Source organism: Pseudorca crassidens, chromosome 6 (genome assembly GCF_039906515.1).
Source record: "Pseudorca crassidens isolate mPseCra1 chromosome 6, mPseCra1.hap1, whole genome shotgun sequence".
NCBI classification, from domain to species: Eukaryota; Metazoa; Chordata; class Mammalia; order Artiodactyla; family Delphinidae; genus Pseudorca; species Pseudorca crassidens.
Genome location: NC_090301.1, coordinates 94,746,360 through 94,764,098, shown reverse-complemented (window position 1 = coordinate 94,764,098; position 17,739 = coordinate 94,746,360). Strand labels below are relative to the sequence as shown.

Below are 17,739 nucleotides of genomic sequence, written 5' to 3'. Positions count from 1 at the left end.
CTTGGAACGTATCCCCCAAGGATAAGGGGGGGCACTGTAAATAGGAAGTCTTGCACGTAGGTGCAAAACAATCGATTACACCAACCCAGAGTGGAGAAGACCTTGCTTAATGGTCATTCCAATTAGAAATAAAGCCATGGTGGTTTCAGTTGGGTTATGGTGGGGAGGAAGGTTAAATAAGAACCAAAGATTGCTGTGGCTTCCAGAAAGCTAACCCTGAAGTTTTGGTGAGACCCCAGGTCATCACTTAATGACTGAATGGCCCAGGGCAGGCTGTGTAACCTCACCAAGTCTCAGTTTCCTCATCTGTAAAATGGGGATAGTAGTATAGACCTCACAGGATTGTTGTGAAGATCAGCCAGGTTAATGTTTGTGAAGCCTTAAAGCTGTGCCTGGCACCTAGTAGGCACTATATGATGGTGACACAGATGATGTTTCCAGAAATAGGGATTCTAGGTTAAGGAAGAGATTGTACCAGTAGGTGGCAAGAACCAGATCCCACTGGGAACATTGGGACCTGGTTAACACAATCATCGACTTACAGGGAGTGCAGGTAGAGGGTGGCCCTGCTGGGGGAGGGCCTGGGAGATGTCAGTGCAGTTTAGCAAATAATCATTGAGTATCTTCTGTGGGAAAACTATGTTAGATGCGTTGGGGAGAAAACCCTCACATCACACGTATAATGTGGAAGGAACTAGGGTTTACAGGAAGGGGCAGCCTGGGTTAGGACAGAGAAGTAATAAGAGCATTTCGGTACTTGAATCTCTCAGTCTTGGGTTCTTCTGTAAAATAGATATTATACTGGCTGTGAGAATTAAGGTTTACATAAAGTTCCTAGTTGGTTCATAGCAAGCACTCAAGAAATAGTACTTATTATATAGCATAATAATATAATCAGGAATAATTCAAATATAAAAGTAACCATGCCATGCACAGATATTTCATAAAAGTTATAAGAGAAACAGAAGGGAGGGATCCTGTATGCTTAGGGCCTGACAAGGCAATGTTTCATCTGAAAATGGCCTTTCAGTAGATAAAGACTGGGGTGGAGGATGGGGGATATGGTGAAGAGACTAATTTCTGATAATCAGTGATACTGAAAGGATTCCTTTAGGTATAGAGAAGGTAATCGGAGGTAACTATTTTTTTTAATTAATTTTTTTATTGAAGTATAGTTGATTTACAATGATGTGTTAGTTTCAGGTGTACAGCAGAGGTAACTATTTTTGAGGTCTCTTCTACTTCTTATGATTCTTGGTAGTTTATTCTAGGAACATTCCTTTTGTTGCAGGGGGTTCCTGGATTTTAAATTCTCTACCCCAAAGCATTTCTAAGTGAAACTTTGGGGGCCTGTGGCAGTCTACCCAGGGAAATGTTTGTCCAGGGACCTACTTCCTATTCCCAATAACCTGTACTCCTACAAGTAAGAAAAAAATGTGAAAACATTTGTTGTAGGATATTCAATTTTGAAAAAAAAAAAAGTTTTAAGTCAGATTTCCTGTGACGTTTAGTTCTTTTCATAGAAATGTTCGAATCCAAGCGCCTCTAGATCCTGTGGGGCACGACATCTTGGTTGGGTAGCTCTTTTCCAAATGGAGGTACATAAGTTTAAATGCCTGTGTGTGTTGTTGGCCGTGAGAATGATCTGACCAGGGTCAAGTGGGTGATGTGGCTGAACAACGGCCGCTCTTCTCACCCCCTGTGCCAAGTTGTCCGTCCTCAGTTCTTTATGTTCCGTCAGACAAGGGAGAGGGGATTCCTCCACTAGAGGAAGAAGGTACATAATACTGTTGCCCTGTAGAACCTTCAGGCAGCCTTCCTGATCCTGTCTTACACACCGGCTCCTCCATTTTCCTGTCTTGGTGGACGACATACCACGTTGCCTCAGCTGCCCAAGATGAAAGTCTAGTGGTCATCTGAGACTCCTCCCTCCATCCCCACCACTTAGTCATTGTTCATTGTCCTGCTTATTTGACCTCTTAAATATTTCTACCAACCAAGGCTGCCGCTACCCTGTTGAGGCCTTTATCCGACTCAGTCCTCACCCAGAGCTGCAGGAGCCTCTCCCTGGGTTCCTGGGCTCTGGCCGTGTCCTCTTCACATCCTCCACACGGCAGCCAAGATCAAATACAACGGCCTCTCCACTCTTAAAGTCTCCAGTGATTTACGTCATTTGGGGTTCTCATTGAACAGGGGAGGTTTTCTGGAAACATCTGCAGACCTTTTTCAAAGTATTTAGGTGTAGGTCCTATCCTGGACCCATAAGTAGCAAGGGGGCATTCAGAATGGGGTTTGGGCTTCTGTATTATGAAAAATCTCCCCAAACAGGAAGAAACCCAATAAGTAATGCTTTAAAAGGCAACTTTTTGGTTTTGAAATAATGATTTCACAGGAAGTTGCAGAAAGAGTACAGAGAGTTTCATGAACCCAGCTTCCCCCAGTGGTGTCATTTTGTATGCTCTAGTACCAGGACATTGACTACAGACCTAAGTAATGCTTTTTAATGCCCATTTCCCTTGCCAGGTTAGAATGTCACACTTCCTGTTACACGGACTCTTGGGTTATTTCTTGACGTTATCGGGATACATTTTAATTTAGGATTGGCATGGACAGTCTTGAGTCTGTGAGAGTTGAGGGTCATGGCGGTGGTGTTTGTTGTATGTGAGTGTCTGTAAGAGTTTGATAGCTGCCACTTGTTTATCCTTGCAAAGTGGATTATACCTCCAAAGAGCTTGCCAAGAATAAATTTGAGCAGTGTAATTCTATCTGGTGACCTAAGGTCATAACTTTGTTATGTAAAAAGGTGGAACTGCCACAACGGGTTTTATGCTAGGAGAATAATGCAGACAGTTCTCGAATCTAAGATACAGTTTGCTTAAAATGATGTCCATGTGAATTGTTTCCCAAGCATGTGTACATCTTGCTTTGTTTTAACTTGTTTAGATGGTAAAACGTAAGGGCACAGGGCTTGTTCGGTCTTGATTTGGTCGGAATTCTAAACTACAGCATCTACAAGGGAATGGCTCTAGACCGTGAATCAGAAAGTGGAGTTTTGCTCTGAGAGATGGAGTTATAATGAATTACTATGGGTTATAATGAATTCGGGGAACGGATTTCAGACTTTAAGGGCTGACCTAGGAAATTCTTTGAAGCAGTGATCTTTACCAACATCGGGAATCGGGCTTGGTGACAGAGCTCTGCGGTCTTCCCCATCAACACGGACGGACGAGCTAGAAAAATCCTTTGTGTCAGTTGTGGTGACATTTGCTAACAGTTGCCTCTGCTCTCTGTGTCTCGCACAGATTTGCTTGCATCTTTTGAGAAAGGCAGCTGAGGGGCAGTAAGAAAACCACTGTCTGATTCGGAATAAAACTAGGTTAGCGGAGGCCGGTTGGTGTGTTTTGAAATCAGGCAGTAGGGGGAGATCTCCCACCTGACTTGCAAAGGCCTCTGGGGTGCCTTACAGGACCAGGCACTGGACTAGGCCCTTTGCAAATGAAAACCCTGCAAGGTAGACATTTTATAGACGAGGAAGCTGCGTCTCCATTTCTGTAATTTCCCGGAGGGAGGGGGCTCAGAGGCAGTTCACGTCAGTGCTGAGATTGGAATCTGGTTCTTGCTGCCACACCAGACGGCCCCTCCATCCATGCAAGACACTCGGCGTTCAGCTCTGACCCTCTTGAGTGATTCCCAAGCAGGCTTCTGAGAGAGGATTGCAGAGGCTGACGCCTTTCACGGCTGAGAGGCTGCCTTCTGAGTGGAGAATTCAGAACGTACTAGGTGCCACGTCCTTGGTGATGGGTAATAACCTCATTAGGGTAGGAAGGAGACTTTGCGGTACGAGGAGAGAAAGGAGCGGCCAGCTGAAAGTTACTCATCTCGTTCATTTCTTCATGTTTCTCATGCTTGCTGTCAGTGAAGTGGTGAAGTGGTCATTGCGGGCTGAGAAGGACGCTCCAGTTGAATAGTCAAGACCTTAGGTTCTTCAGAGAGATTCCCAGAGCAGTGATGCCTGTATTTTCCAAGGACAAGACCAGCAGGCATCTTTCTTGACCAAGGAGTCATAAGGACTTTTTCCAGCAAGTATCAAGCACTTGACTTGCAGGATCTGAATTCCTTCCTTCAGGGAGTTTGAATCTTAACAGGGAGCAAACCTTGACGCTAGAATGTGTATATGTATCAAGAGTTCCAGATGATGGGGGTGCCTTCCAAAGGAACAGCCGTGTGGCTCTGTCCTTCATCCAGGACGATCAACGATCCCGCTTTGCCTGGGTTTCCCAGGACGGGGGACTTCCAGTGCTAATACCAGGGTGGAGTTGGTCACCCCACCTTCAACAGTCTTTGTGGTCCTGGGCGGGTCACTTAGACTTTCTGGATCCTGGGGTCTGCATCTCTCTTTCTAGACGGCTTTTAAATGCCTTTCCAGTTTCTTAGGATTGGCAGTTAGGTATGACTAATTCACAAGCCTGTGTTGGGGAGAGCATGCGGGCTAGAAGCTAGAGCTCTGAAGCCTTTGAGAGTGATGATAAGAAATTAGTATCTGGTTGAGAACAATACCGGCTACTGTTCAGAAAGTTAAGTATGGTTAGGCAGTTAGGATAAAGTAACAGATACCTGTAATGAGGTGGGCTGAGCAGGTGCACAGACTGTAAACTCCTTTGAACTTAAAAAAACAACAACGACAAAACGAAATTAGTGCAGACATTGATAAATACAGAGATTTGTCCCAAGACTCTGGGCTTTCTGGTTCTCTGGAAAGACTGAAAGATTCGGCCAACCCCAGACTGTCTACCCTCAAGCTGTCCCATGTCTGGAGCTGCAGAGTGGCTGCTGCCTCTAGATGGGTTCCCTCACCTACCACCCTCACCCCTCAGACTTGCTTTTCCCCCATTTTTCTCTCTGCGCACTTCAATTATGTGTCTGATAAGGTGGACACTTACGCTCAATAGCGCTTAGAATTTGAGGGCACGCTTAACGTTGCATTGGTTTCCTCGCCTTACCCAGGCCAACTGAGTCATCGTCTTGGGGAGGGTGGTGGGCTGACATTTGTGTTTAAAAAGTCTCCCCCGGTGATTCTGATGCACAGTGAGGGTTGAGAACCAGTGCCTCCGGGTTGAGAACCTTGATCCTGGGGTAGGTTTTGGTGGGGAGAAGCACCATGGGGCAGAGGAAATGAGGAAACAGTTCACCTGCCCCATTGGTTGGGGCTGTCACAATGTGAGCGCAACGTGAACTGAGCTCACTGGAAAAAAATCAGGGAACGTTTTTCAAAGCAAACATCCCGATGGCGTGTTCACGGCACATTTTGCCAAGGTATTAATAAACTCTCCCCAGGTCCTGCTGCACTGCTGCAGGCATTTAAATCATTATAATAATGACCATAGTATTTTGCACAGTGATTATAAAAGTATTTTTTAATGAGCTTATAAATCCAGCGGTCGTGAGAGGCAAGTGACATAAATTTAGTATATTCCTTCGAGGCAAGGGATAAAATGGAGGGGGCACAGTTAAAATGAACTTCGGTGGTTTTCCGTTCTGCATAATGGCTTCATTCATGTATAATTCCCTCACTGTAAATCAGTTTCTGTCATCTGATGCCAACCTGCCCCTCCCTCTCCTGCCAGGATCGCATTCTAGGCTATGAGATTGTTCATCCTGAATTATCAAAACATTTGAGTAGCTGGTCAATAGAAGTCTGTTCTCATTTGAATCTTAAAATGGAAGGGACTTAGATACCCCCTATTTCTGCGGCTTCCTTTTAAGGACAGACAGAAACAAATTGAGATGTTAAGAGACTCATTCAAAACTGTCCCGAGTCCTGGAACTCTGTGCCTCAGGGTCCCCTCCCTCTGGTTTACAGCTACCCTCCCCAGGTCCCCAGAACTGCAGAGAAACTGGGTATCTCTCTTGCTGTGTACCCTTCCTCAAGCTTGCAGCTTGCGGTCAGTAGCTTCCAGAACTTCTGTTCATCCTTTATCCCCCGATGCCTAGCCTGGAGCCTGGCATTAGTTGGAGCTTAAGAAATGAGGGGAAATGAAGGGAAGAGACCCAGTTTACATCACAGGGTCTCTGAAACCTCTGGGGAGCTTCTCTCCATCTCCTGAGCCTCTGGGGCCCCCTGGTGTGGTGCCCTGGAGAGAGCCCTGAGTTCGCGTGTTCTGCACGGCTGTGTGGGAGGGTTGGTGGAGAAGGCACTTGTCTCTAAGGGCAGGGACCATCTCTTGAACCTTCGGTGTCTTCTCCACAACGTGTGGACCCACAGAGGGCACACCGCGTGCTCCTTCTGTGCACGTCTGCCTGACGGAGGTGTTAGTAATCAGCCATTTTCCTCCGGATAGCCTCTGCAGTGTAAGGTATGCGTGTGTTTTTACGCCCTTGCTATATACCTGGATGCCCAGCTCTAATATTTGGAATTACTTTGCTGATTACATAAATTTTAGTTGTGCCCCCTCATAACCTTTGAAATGAAGTCTCCACCGTGAGGCTACACACTCAACCCATTCTGGGTTCCCTCCCTGTCGTAAAGGCCAAGACCCCTCGTAGCAGAGATGCTTTGCTGGGTGGGAGTGGTGTGGGGATAGGAGTGAGTGTTTGCAGGATCACCTGGGAAGTTGTTTTCTTTTCTAATCCCCAAATTGAAGCCCAACTAGGATGACTAAAGCAAACTTAGGGGAGGAGGATGAGGGAGGGCTCTGCTCAGGGCTAAATGTTTTGAACATTTTCCAGATGATTATTATATATCTCCCCAGCTCCTCATTTGAAAAGAGCTGCCTTACAGGGTTTCCTTGAAATTGGGGGAAAACCCTAACACTCGGTGGAAAGCAGCTGATAATTTATTAAGTGCTTATTGTCGTGGGCCAAGCAAGTGATTTAATCCCTTTGGTTTTTTGCAGACTCACTCCATTTATTCATCAGTGAGATACCTTCGAGGTGTGAGGCTCTCTGATAGATGCTGAGGCATCCGAGAACCATGGTTAAGCCTGATGGCCGGGGTCTTCAACAGCTCTGCCACCTGGTAGCTGTGTGGCCTTCATTGCTCGGTCGTTCATACCTCAGTTTCCCCGCTCTAAATGGGGACCTCATCAGCCGAGAGGATGTGTGTTAACAGTGATAACGGCCAGCTCTTACTGCAGTGAGGATGAGGACAGCCCTGCCTTCAGAGAGTGGGTAGTTGGGTAGCAACCAGGGTCCAGCAGGGAAGCACCGTGGTCAGCACATGTGACATTTGACCCCGTCTGTGCTTTTCACATCTCACCATACAGTCTTCCCTCCCTCTGCACCCCCCATCCATGCCTCATTTATCTATAAATGAGGAGCTCAGCTATATGAATTTATCGAGAAATATCCCTGAATTCTGTATTACATCTTGTTAATGAGTGAGGTGGTGCAGTATCATTGTTGTGAAGATCAGTTCTGGTCAGAATCGTAGAGTGATGCTCCCAGGCCCTCCTGAGAGGCTGCTGGCACTTATACCAAATGGCCCTAAACTGTGGTCCTTTTCTGCTGTTAGTTTGTGTGCTGTCATCTTCATTCACACCCTCCTGACCTCTAAAATTCCTAATCTCTCACCACTAGAGTAGAACCAAAGGTCACCAGGAGAAACCAAATGACTAGACTTGTTACATCGATATGCTTGGCTTTGTGCAAACAACTTAGGACACAGTCTGAGAGTTCTTGAGGAGAGACTGTTGTATCCTTCTGACCTACCCTCTGTCTCCCTTTTCTACTTTTAAGGATCCTTTGATTACAGTGAGCCCACCGGGATAAGCCAGGATCATCTCCCTATTTAAAGGTCATCTGATTAGCAACCTTAATTCTATCGATACCATAATCCCCCTTTGCCATGTAATGTAACAGGTTCTGGGGATGAGAATGTGGACATATTTGGAGGACCATTATTCTATGTGCTATAGTTTTGTTGCTTTTTGTTTAACTAATTACCTACAATATGTTTCAAAAAGGATTAAAATATGTAATACAGGAAGATAAAAATACATTTAAAATTAAGGCGAGGGCTTCCCTGGTGGCGCAGTGGTTGAGAGTCCGCCTGCCGATGCAGGGGACACGGGTACGTGCCCTGGTCCGGGAAGATCCCACATGCTGCGGAGCGGCTGGGCCCGTGAGCCACAACTACTGAGCCTGTGCGTCTGGAGCCTGTGCTCCGCAACGGGAGAGGCCATGACAGTGAGAGGCCTGCGTACCGCCAAAAAAAAAAAAAAAAAAAAAATTAAGGGGAAACAGGGAGAAAATAAGAGGACATTTAGAGTCAGGAATGAGGTTTAAACACAAAATAGACACCAATTTACTTCCTGGAAGTGAACTGTGATTTGGCTTTGAGCTTTTCCTAGCCACTCTCTTGAAGGGGGAAGCAATGTCAGTTATATTTTACTGTGTCATTGAGTAAGATCCGACCAGTTGTTTAGATGCCCAGATGATACTAAGATGAAAGAGAACTTTCTTCTCTAGGTCCTTCTGAATACAAGAAGAAGAATGAGAAAAACCTTTGTCAGGTTTACAGTAAACCCAGAGATATGTTTTATCTAGCCATTTCCTTTCTTACTTTTCTTTTTTTTTTTGGTCGTACGCAGGCCTCTCACTGTCGTGGCCTCTCCCGTCGCGGAGCACAGGCTCCGGACGCGCAGGCTCAGCGGCCATGGCTCTCGGGCCCAGTCGCTCCGCGGCATGTGGGATCTTCCCGGACCGGGGCACGAACCCGTGTCCCCTGCATCGGCAGGTGGACTCTCAGCCACTGCACCACCAGGGAAGCCCTGGCCATTTCCTTTTTACTGCCTTCTATTTTAGGTCAAATGTATACATTGCTTTGAAGATTTTGGAAATGTCTAGAGCAGCAGTTGCCATGTGATGGTTCTCATGCCCTGGGGGTTCTTGAGGGTGTCCTAGGCTTTCATTCTGAATGCTGGTGATGTCCTTTTCACCATTTCTATTTTTCAAAGTCATTAAATAAAATAGATATTTACATATATGATCTCCGATCCCACTTTAAGATGGAAGAGTTTGAAAGCCTGCCAGCATTTATCAAGAGCTTGCATTGTGGTTAGTAGTTCTGTACCAGCAACCCAGGAAGTTTTTGGAAATGCTATGTTATAAAAATATGTATATCCCCAACAGACTGTTGGTTACAGGCACGATGCATTAGGAACACTCAGGGCAAAGTATAAATTATTGAGCATTTTACTGATAATTCTGCCGATTTTCCTCCAGATTATCTTCCCTTCTAGCCACAAGTTGGAGTCATCGGATCAGAAATCTTTTGGCATATCTTACAGTATTTTTTAAAAAATCAATATTTAGAGAAAATATTTTGACTGTGATAGTCATTTTGTCTTTTAATTTATTAGAATTAAAGACTCATACACCTGGAATTTGTTATTTGTGGAGAAGTGCTTTCAAATAGCTGCCGGAAACCACCTGTCTTATCCTGATACTTAGCAACAAAACATGGAAAACTTAGAAAATAAACTTATGGGGGATTGGAGATGCCAGTTAATCACACCCTTCCTCCCTTCTGGGTTCTGAAGTAGAGAGAATAGTAGAAGCCAGATGAAGATTACAGAACCAGCTTTATTAGAGCAAAGCTGAGTTGGAAGATGGGTCTTGGGTGCAAGACTTCTGATCCATCCTAGATAGAAATCTACACAGCTGCCCTGGTGATTGCCAGGAAGCCTTGGGTGGACTCAGCTGGGTAGGGAAGCCCCGCCTCTTTAACTCCTGCGGGCAGGGAAAGGGGGAGTGCACCTCCTGAGGGCAGGAAGCCCAGCAGTCATGCCCCGCCTCCCCGCGCCACAGCTGAGATGCTGTCCTTCCTCCCCAAGAAGACCTGTGAACACTGATGAAAGAGCAGTAATAGTCTCCTCTGTGGTTCTTCCTGGGAAATGGAGCACACGTTCTGCATGAAAATGTGTCCAGAGGAAGTAAAGAGTCCTCCCTTTATAAACCATTCGATTTGTTGTTTTCAAATTCAGATACAAGAAATCCAAACATTGGGCTGTTTCCTGTCTAGTTTTGATGCTGGGGCCGGTAATTAGATTGCTCTCTGGTTTTGAATAGACGTTGGGTCCCCACGCAAAATGTATACTAATAAGACTGTAATTGTGAAATTGATTTTGTTGACCAGTCATACTTTTTTCTTACATAATTAGATGCTGTGTGTTACACGCTAAATGGGTAAAAGGTAATTTGTCATTAATCATTTTGCACATGAACAAAGATGTTATCAAAATGAACTTCATAAACTAATATCTTGTTTCAAAAATGAAATAGGAGTTAAAGGATTAGAAAGTTCCTATGGTATGTGTGCCTATGCGTATGTGTGTGAGAGAAAGAAAGACTGTTAAAGGAGCTTGTTTGTTACAAAAGGTTGGGCAAAGTCGATCAAGAACAGTAGATGGATTAAGTCATCCTTCAAATAGTTTCTTTCAGAAAGAACTTAAGTCATCTTTCAAAAATAGTTTCTTTCAGCAAAGCTTTGAAAGGCTTTCAGTGGCCATAAAGTCAGTTAGTTATATGCCCTGGAAGATATCAGAATTAGAGGCATTTCTAGAAACTTAAATATTGATTCACATCATCTTAGGCAAAATTAAGGCCCTGATAAAGGATGCTTACCTGAGTTGAAGGCTGTTTCACTTTGAAGTCATGTAGGACAATAGTCAGGATCCTTAAGCAGGTTTTCTAAACTGCGCACTTGAGCAATTAAAAGACAACAAAAGCCCAGTAACCCCCTGCTGACATCTGACTTTGAGCAGCACAGAGTATATGATGGGTAGCTGCATAGAGTGATTCGTTGTATAGAGTTATTTGCTATATCGGAGTTAAAGTTGGAAGACATGGATCCACACTGTGTCTTGGATTTTAGCAAAATGGATCAAAATCCTGCAGTTAGAAAGCATGGCCAGTTGTCTTATAAGCACTCCTAATTCACAATGATAAAACCCTGCCATCTGCAGAGGTCATTCTCATCTCAGCGGTATGCATCTTAACAGTAACTCAAAGAATGTCTATAAGACAGCCGGTCTTCCTGACGTGTCTCCAGTTTATTCAGAAGTAATACCAAATCATTAAGTTCTTTGCACATTATGAAAAGGAGAAGAATTGTGCCACATTCTCCATCACCCCCCCCACTGGAAAGTAGTGTCCGATTGGCCCTCATTCTTAGTATCCTGGATGAGATAAAAAACAATGTGTCTGGGCTTCCCTGGTGGCGCAGTGGTTGAGAGTCCGCATGTCGATGCAGGGGACGCGGGTTCGTGTCCCGGTCCGGGAAGATCCCACATGCCACGGAGCGGCTGGGCCCCGTCCGTGGGCCATGGCCGCTGGGCCTGCGCGTCCGGAGCCTGTGCTCTGCAACGGGAGAGGCCACAACAGTGAGAGGACCGCGTACTGCAAAAAAAAAAAAAAAAAAAAAACAATGTGTCTCTAAACTTTAATGTGCAAACAAATACCTGAGGATCGCATTCTAAATACCAGTTCTGATTCGGTTGGTCTGGGATTGGGCCTGAGATTTCTAACAGTCCACCAGCTCATCTCAGTTCTGCTGGTCAGGCCTGCGGGCCAGGTTTTTTTTTTTTTTTTTTTTTTTTTTTGCAGTACGCGGGCCTCTCACTGTTGTGGCCTCTCCCGTTGCGGAGCACAGGCTCCGGACGCGCAGGCTCAGCGGTCATGGCTCAGGGGCCCAGCTGCTCTGCAGCATATGGGATCTTCCTGGACCGGGGCAGGAACCCGCGTTCCCTGCATCGGCAGGCGGACTCTCAACCACTGCGTCACCAGGGAAGCCCCTCGCAGGCCAGGTTTTGAGTAGCGAGGTTATAGAGGTGCTGGTTACTAGATGCATTGGTACACATTGAGGCCTCAGATAATCTCTCATCTTTGGAGCCAAATGCCAAGGAGAGGTTAATAAAAACCCTAACAGTCCAACAAGTCCTTCCATGGTGTAGAGGTCTAACAGGGCTCTATAGTGGGCTAGCTCTTCCTGAAAGACTGCCTCCTTGGGCAGGGCTTCGTGGGCATTCATCTGAGAAGACCAGCGCATGATTCTTTGAGGAGAAAACCAGAGTGCCTTGCATGTAGGTTGTCTAATAAGCCAGTTCGACTGCATTTGTCCAGAGTAGAGAGTTTATCATTTTAAATAGTGGGCTAGACCATGTTTTGGATCCCACTAGATAGGACCCATAGACATGATAGCAAAGACATCTTTCCAAGAATGTAATAGTTATCATGTTTGCCTGTGTATTAAATAAAAATACCCCGGCTTGGGCCGCACCTCAGACCAAGTTAATCAGAATCTTGAGGTGTGAGACCTGGCAGCTGTCTTTTTTTTTTTTTTTAAAAAAAGGAGCCCCGGTGATTCTTAAGTGTATCACGGTTGGGAGGCCTGGATTTCGGCAATCCTTAACTCTGAGGGCAGGGAACTCTCCTGAGGTGCTCCATTTTAGCTTTGACCTTCATTTATAAATTCAGGGACAAGTAAGCATCTGGTGGTTGAGTTCTTCCCTAAGAAAATTCAGACTGGGGGCGTTTATGACCTAGGTTCTGCCAGAGCCTGGGCTTTGCATTCCAGGGGGATTTGCTATAACCCCGTTTTAGGAGTGATGGGAAATTCATTAAACCATTTACGTTTGATAAGCCTCTGAGTGGCCACTTTCGCTGATGGTGTGTGCATGTTCACGTGTGTGCACTCATCTTCTCACTCACCAGCTGGTTTTTATTTATTTATTTATTTATTGGCTGCGTGGGTCTTGTTGCTGCGTGCAGACTTTCTCTAGTTGGGGCGAGTGGGGGCTACTCTTCATTGTGGGGTGCGGGCTTCTCATTGCGGTGGCTTCTCTCGCGGAGCACGGGCTCTAAGCCCTCGGGCTTCAGTAGTTGTGGCTCGTGGGCTCTAGAGCGCAGGCTCAGTAGTTGTGGTGCACAGGCTTAGTTGCTCCGCGGCCTGTGGGATCTTTCCGGACCAGGGCTCGAACCCGTGTCCCCTGCATTGGCAGGCGCATTCCCAATCACTGCGCCACCAGGGAAGTCCCCGCCAGCTAGTTTTTAAAAACTTTTAACCTGCTGGTCTTTATCAGATCTCATGCTTGAAAGGCTGTCCCGTTCCTGCAGACAGTGCACACTCTTGAGCCAACCCCAGCGTGTGCTGCTCTCCAGGTGGAGGAGTGGGGTCCTGGGGTGATTGACTTGTAGGGTTCGGGGAACACTTGTTGAATAATGAGCTTTATCTTCAGGGCATTGTCCTAGTTTTTGGAAGTAATTTTGCTGATTTTTGTGACTCTGGTTTTCTTGATTACTGGGGCCATCTGGGGCCTGTTGTCATTCGTGGGTGTTTTCTACGTATAAGGAGTTGCCGGAAGTCTGATCCTCAGAGGAAAAACCCCATAAAATTCCTTTGTGGCTTTCCTGTCCTTTGGCTCTGAGTGGAAGCGAATCTTTGAGTTTTTCATCCAACATCAAGGAGACCTACCTAACGAATTTATACACCATGTGATCTTTTCACAGACCATTCCTTTTTTCTTCCTAGAGAGTCATCATCGACCTGTCACAATGTGTGTTCATGGTTTCCTGGGCTGGAAGCCAGATGACAATCCTTTTCTATTTAAGACTGTCTGACGTAGCATCATCCACCTTTTGTCTTCTCAAAGCCTTCTTCCCTGTACCTTGATTTGTAGACTAGGATCTTTGTGGAGTGGAGCGTCAATGACATATACTAATTAGTACATGGGGGCATAGCCAGCCCAGGCATGAACTCCATGGCGGGTGCCAGGATAGTGTTGGCACTGAGGGATGTGGAAGAAAATGAGACTCATGATCAGTCAGCTTGGGGCAGCATCAGGAATCCGCCCTCCTCTCGTCTTTCTGTGGCCTCTAGTCTTAGCTCAGGGCTCTGAGCCTGCGCATCTTCAGGGCTGGTGACTGGCTCCTGAGTTTACTTGGTTTGCTTCTCCTTGCCCTGCGATCTAGTCCTATGGGCTGCCCTTCCCTGAGCCTCATCCTATGGGGCGGGTAAGGTGCTGCTGATGGGCTAAAGCACTGGTTATCAACCTGGGTGCTTTTATCCTTTAGGGAACATTTGACAATGTCAGGAGACATTTATGTTGTCACAGTTGGTGGTGGCGGGTTCTAATGGCCTATATCTCTAAAGGCGTGTAGTAGCTAGAGGACAGGGATGCTGCCTAACATCCTACAGCACGCAGGACAGCCCCCTGTGACAAAGAATGCTCTGGCCTCAAACGTCAATTGTGCCAAGAATCGAGACACCTTGGATTAAATGGATTTATTTCATTTTTCAGGGACCCGTGCTTTTTTTTTTTTTTTTTTTTTTTTGGCGGTACGTGGCCCTCTCACTGTTGTGGGCTCTCCCGTTGCGGAGCACAGGCTCCGGACACGCAGGCTCAGAGGCCATGGCTCACGGGCCCAGCCGCTCCGCGGCATGTGGGATCTTCCCGGACCAGGGCACGAACCCATGTCCCCTGCATCTCAACCAGTGCGCCACCAGGGAAGCCCGACCCGTGCTTTTTGTTTTGGTTTAGTAGATGTTTTCAGAATTCTTAGCGTTGCTGTGGTTTCATTTTTTTGTTGTTGATGGGAAATTCTGTCAACTGTGAACAACCTGTGAGCCTGGTAAATGACACTTACAGAACACGGGAAGATTCTTATCCAGAAGTGACAGCTTCCTTCTCACTCCTTTGTCCACCTGCCAATAATGTGCACACCTCCTGCCTGAGAGGCAGAGTCAGAATACAGTTCATCCATGTGTGTTTCCAACTGTTTTCCCTGCCCCTCTGCTCCCCCTAGTGGACATGACCACAGGCACAGTGACCAGAGGACAGTTGGGAGGGAGGGGAGGGTGGGATGGAACAGAGGGGGCGGGAAGGAAGGCCTGTTCTGGATACAGAGTCATTAGCCTTATTACAGTGTTTGAAAATTTACTTAGCTGTTGATGCCAGTTATGGAGCCCTGAACTACACTTAGCAAGCAGTGTAGCTGCAAGGCCGATCCTGCTTCAGGTGGGCAGGGCTGGCTGTTTCCCTTCCCCGCCCACACCAAGAATGCAAGTGCAGCCTAATAAATGCAAACTGGGCGCAGGACTGTCTTGGTTTGATCCCTTCAAAGGTAAAAGGGATGAGCCGACGACCCCGCAATCCCACTACTGGGCATATACCCAGAGAGAACCATAATTCAAAAAGACACATGCACCCCAATGTTCATTGCAGCACTATTTACAATAGCCAGGACATGGAAGCAACCTAAATGCCCATCGACAGACGAATGGGTAAAGAAGATGTGGTACATATATACAATGGAATATTACTCGGCCATAAAAAGGAACGAAATTGGGTCATTTGTAGAGACGTGGATGGATCTAGAGACTGTCATACAGAGTGAAGTAAGTCAGAAAGGGAGAAATGAATATCGTATATTAATGCATATATGTGGAATCTACAGAAATGGTACAGATGAACCGGTTTGCAGGGCAGAAATTGAGACACAGATGGAGAGAACAAACGTATGGACACCAAGGGGGGAAAGCAGTGGGGGGGGTGGGATGGTGGTGGGATGAATTGGGAGATTGGGATTGACATGTATACACTGATGTGTATAAAATGGATGACTAATAAGAACCTGCTGTATAAAAAAATAAGTAAAATAGAATTCAAAAAATAAAAAAAAATGAAGTAAAAGGGACGGGCCGTGTAAGGCCAGGCATCAGCAGGCAGCCACCCCTCTCCCCCCGTCTCGAGAATAGCAAAGGTGTGTTGCTTTAGCGGGTGTCTTTTGGTTAGTGACTCAAGATAAGACTTGTTTAGCCGGTTCTAAGAAGAGCACGCTGTTTTCACTTCAAATGTGTTTTTCCTGTTTATAAAGGCCCAGAATTTGTCAGAGAACCGAGTCAGGAAAGTGGAAGAGAAAGGGCCCGTCCGTCCGTGTTCCAGCAGTATCCCCACCACCGTTGGTTCCTGGCCTCCTTTGCCCCACAGATTGGGAGGAGCGCTCGCGGCTAGCACAGTTGTCAAGGACTCACACCTTACATTGGGGGCTGGCTTCAGTTTGGCGGTACCGATCCATCCAGGGAGTGAGCATCTAGCCTCGGAGCATCTTCCCAGGAATTTGGGCTTATTTTGGAAGAAAAGGCTGCTTTGCTTGTCCTTCCCTCCTGCTCAGTTTCTCCTTTTAAGTACAGAACACACCATATTTAGAGCCAGACTCCCACCCCAGCCTAGGCCATCTGCCTGCCTTGCACCAGTAATTCCGTGAATGTATGTTTTTCTTCCTTTCATCTGCTGATTCTCCCAGCTCCTCGACGTTGGGGGGACATCGCAGTAGACTCACAGTACCTTACTGTCACCAGACTGTGGTTTCTGGTTGGTGTTGCATATTGATACGTCTCTTCCATTTTGAGTTTCTGCAGGCAGCTGAGAGACGCAGCTTGGTGTGGTGGAGACCAAATCGGATCAGGAAGCAGAACTTGAGTTATGGTTTGATTCTGACTCCAGTTGGAAACATAACGTTTTCGGGACCTCAGTGTCCTTCTCTGTGAATCAAGAGTTTGTGCTTGGTTATTATGTTCCTAAGCAAGATCTCATGTAGTGTCCCAGTCTGCATGAAGGTACTTTATACATTTTAATTTATCCTACTTCCTTTTAAAGCGATGACTAGGCCAGTGAGCTGCGCTGGTGAGCAGAGTTGGGAGTGGTGTGCACTCGTGTCAGGGTTAGCACACAGTTGATTTCTGTGCCGCGTTTTGGTTGCAAAATAGTGGACGTCCAGATTCACCCTGATAGCAGATGTTAATGGCTAGTATTTTTGTTTTAACACAGTTTTCCAAGCACTCTAAGTTGCTCTTAATGTAAATTTGTACTGAGGCTGGAAAGAGAAGTAGTAGGAAATTGTTTCAGAGTTGAGTCATTAGCATTCTCTAAAGACTTTTATTGCTACTTATAATTAGGAGTGATCAGACACATGTCTTTGAAACTTACAGTTTAGGACTGACCCTCATCTAGCATTTAATCGGGGTCTCATAGTGTTTGCTGTTGTGCAGTTTTACATGAGTAGATATGTGGACCTGAATTTTATAAAAAAAATGAGCAAACAAGACCACTGCCAAGCATTAATTTTCCTGAGCAAATTAGTGTAGGATTTCAAAGTTCAAACTCCACATACAGAGGTATGTGGAAGTTTTGTTGAAAATCTCTATAGTATAAGACTTTTTCTAACCAGTTGTTTTAAGAGAAGATGCTTTAAACAACGGGGAGTTCATTCAGTTACCCCTCATCACCCTTCTGATCTTTTCCTGTCACCATCTCGGATACCCAGTGATGAAACCAACAGCCTCCCCCAGAGTTCCCCTCAACTTGTTTCCCCTCTCATCCCTTGTCTTGGACATCATTTTGGTCCCACAGTCACTGCCCCTTCTAGAATTATCTTCTGAAGCTGTTTTTCCTCCCCCCCCCATTAGTACCCATCTACCACCATATCCCCTTTAGTTTAACCCCATCTAGTCAAGGGCATAATGATCCTTCACTGCTATGCGACAGGTCTTAGGGTTAAAAACTCCCAAAAGGTGAGGTCAACTTACAGTCTCAGAGTGCCTGGCTTCTTTGTGCTTCACACCAGGAGGTGGCCCTGGAGGTCACTGCTCATTTGTGTTTCATCATCTCATCCCCATCATCCTGTTATTTCATCTGGCAAACACATAATGACCATCCCCGGTGTGCAAGGCAGTCCCATTCC

At 46.1% G+C, this 17,739-nt stretch overlaps 1 protein-coding gene across 4 annotated transcripts in view; it reads left to right on the top strand.

Moving 5' to 3' along the window:
* MGAT5 (alpha-1,6-mannosylglycoprotein 6-beta-N-acetylglucosaminyltransferase) overlaps window positions 1–17,739 on the top strand; it is a 367,372-nt gene that overhangs the window by 113,742 nt on the left and 235,891 nt on the right. The window lies entirely within an intron of this gene.